Source organism: Ammospiza caudacuta, chromosome 3 (genome assembly GCF_027887145.1).
Source record: "Ammospiza caudacuta isolate bAmmCau1 chromosome 3, bAmmCau1.pri, whole genome shotgun sequence".
In the NCBI taxonomy this organism is placed as follows: domain Eukaryota; kingdom Metazoa; phylum Chordata; class Aves; order Passeriformes; family Passerellidae; genus Ammospiza; species Ammospiza caudacuta.
Window position 1 is genome coordinate 22069295 of NC_080595.1, and position 3022 is coordinate 22072316.

A 3022-nucleotide genomic window follows, 5' to 3' on the forward strand; every position below is an offset into this window, starting at 1 on the left:
ACTTATCCCTTTATTAAATTATTTTTCTACTGGAGTTGAATTTTAATTTTTTTTTTCTTTTCTATGATTATTATTGGTCCTTTTGTTGAAAACATCCTTGGCAGCGATAGTTGCCCAGGAAGCAAAACTTCTTGAACTGTGACTGCTCCTGGAGCCAAGGGAGAGTGTGGCTGGACAGAGAGGGTGCCATTTGCTGGTTGGGAGCCTTTGCTTTGGGAAGGAAGGAAGTCCCTTAGCAAAGCTGGTCTCCTTCCCTCCCTCCCCCCTTTCCCCATGTTTGGGCCCAACCTCTTCCAGCTGTCCATGAGCTGCAGGTGCCCCTGGTTAGGTAGGAGGGAGGAGGTTAGAAAACCTTTCTTACCAGAGAACCAAAAGCAGAAGCAACAGGGCTGGGGGCTGGCTGAAAAGTTGATCCTTGCAGCCTGTTTGTGGCCATAAACACTGTGTTATTCACCAGAGGTGTGCAAGCTGCATTCTTGGGACCCAGCGTGAAGGGAAGGAGGACTTGATTCAAAGTCATCTTCCACGTTACTGCTTTTCTTGTTCGAGCACTTTGACAGGGAGGAAGGTTGTGCTGCACCAACACGACTCACAACATCCTCTCTTTGGTTCAGCCTCAGCCACTGCATGCTGAGTGCATTAGGATGTAGTTTGCAGCCATGTAAGTACTGGTGTTTAATTCTTATTTGAGCCAATGAGTAGCTCTTGCAGCCTTGAGTGAGTTCCGTCGTAGCAGAGGATTTGATGTGTTTGCCTCAGTCAGGCTCAGCAGTTTGGCTGCTGCTGCTCCATGCATGGGTGTGGAGCTGGAGTTTCTGGTGCAGGAGCCCTGTCAGCTTGTTCTTGTCACCCTGAGGAGCAGTGCCTGGTTTTATTCTCTAGTGTGATGGTCTTGGAAATGTGGAGCAGGGTAATGTAAGGCTGTGAGTGAGCAGAGTTTGCTGTGAGTTTGTTGATGGTGGAGGTGGGCTGATCAGACCCCTCTGTGCAGACCATTCCTTGGAGGGGACCTCTGGAGGGTTGTGTCCCAGTGAAGGCAGTGCTGGGAAATGGCAGCCTGAGAACTGCTTCACCAGGGAACAGGTTGGAGGGTAATGCTGATTTTTTTAACAAGGCAGAATTTACTGAAGCTAGTAAATGATCACATAGCATCTTTATGCTAAGGGCAGGAGAAATGTGGTAAGGGTTTGAGGAGTCCTGCCTGTGTGCACATTTTGGATCCTTTTCTGTTACCCAGTACGATGCACTGCAAATATGCGCCTGCGTGTCAGTCAAAAGCCTCTGCCTGAGCACTACATGCTCCTACCCAGAAAAAAATAGAAGATCTGACTTCATTTCTGGGAGGAAGCAAGGCTAAAGGGATGGGGGCCAGAATTGTGATAGGGTTTAAACAGGTATTGTTATTGCTGTGGCACAGGAACACCAGAAAGGTATTTATGACTTTAAGGACAGAACTGAGGCTTGATCACCCATCCCCTGCTCTTACAGATGGCTGTGACACCCTCCTCAGCCACTCCAAGATAAGGCATGGTTAAAAAAAAGGGAAAATCACTCCATTTATTCACATAGCCTTTTATTCACACATGAGTGTCAGTGAGACCAAGACCTGCTTTTCCCTGCTTGGCCATCAGCATTGTGCTCTTGTGTGAAGTGCGCTAAAATAGGCACGGTTCTGGAAAATTGATTCCTTAATAACTAATTTTCCATTTCTCCTCTGAGTTCTTGTTTCTGAGAATATTGCCCAGGTCCTGTGAGTGGCTCCCTGAGATCCATCTTACAAAGCAAGGCAGACATTGTGAGCAAGTGCTGCTTGTTGTTGGGAATTTACTTTCTCTTTACAAATGGTGACCCAGCTGTTGAAGTGAGGGGGAGAACGACCATTGTGCATCAAACTCCGAATTTATTGATCGATCAGTCACTTTAAATAACAGTGTTAACGAACTTCATGCATATTCCAAAATACAGCTTTATGATAGGCTAACAGAGAAAACTCTAACCACTCCTTTTGTTTTACAATACCGTTGATTGTTTACATAAAACAAAACCAGTGTTCCCACTGTGATATGAACGGCTCCCAAAACTTCCACATCTGTTTCCAGGGTGCCATCTTTTCCCAGAGAGGATGTTACATTTGTTATGGGAAGACTGCCTGAGAACCTTATTGTTTATACAATGATGCCTGAGAGAGACTAATTGTTTATAGAAGTCAGGCTGGAAACTGCTTTGAAACTGCTTCACAGCTACCTGTTACTTTTCTCTCAGTTGCATGGCTTCGTGGCCTTTTTCTTTAAGCCATGCTTGAACTAAACTCCCGACATTTCCCCCATCTTTTTCTTTAAAAGAAAGGAGGTTAGTTTGCCACATTTTCTCTATCATCCTACTAACCATCTTTTGGATACAGCTACAGAAACAAGGCAAGATAAGCAAAAGCAATAAGAGTACACCTAATATCCCTATAGCATATTTTACAAGGTTTCTTAGCCATGGTCCCAATCCTAAACTTTTAAGCCACTCATCAATACCTAATCCTTCTTCTTCCTTAAGCTTATTAAGCCCTAGCCGTAGCTCTTTTATCTTAGCATGAATAGATACAGAATGATCAGATAAATTCATGCAACACATTCCTTCAAACTCTTCACACCCATGGCCTTGAGCTAATAATAAGAAATCTATAGCAGCTCTATTTTGTAGAACAGCGTGATTAACACTTTGTACATCTGAAGTTAACATATCTAATATCTGTGAAGTTCTATTTAATTCACCTTCAGCCCAACACCCTATTTGTTTTGCCAGAGTCAATGCTTTGCTTGCAGCACCCCATGGTAGGAAAGCTGAAACCATCACTTGTTTAAATCTACTCCAGAACCATGGATCCCCCACTGGACTACAGTCCAAGTCATGTAAGCTGCGCCCTTGCCTGCTTGTCTTATGACTTAATTGCATTAACACAAATATATTAGGGTGGAATGGTGATAACTTGCCTAAATAACAAGGTCCACCCTGAGGTTGGGCTGGTATTCCA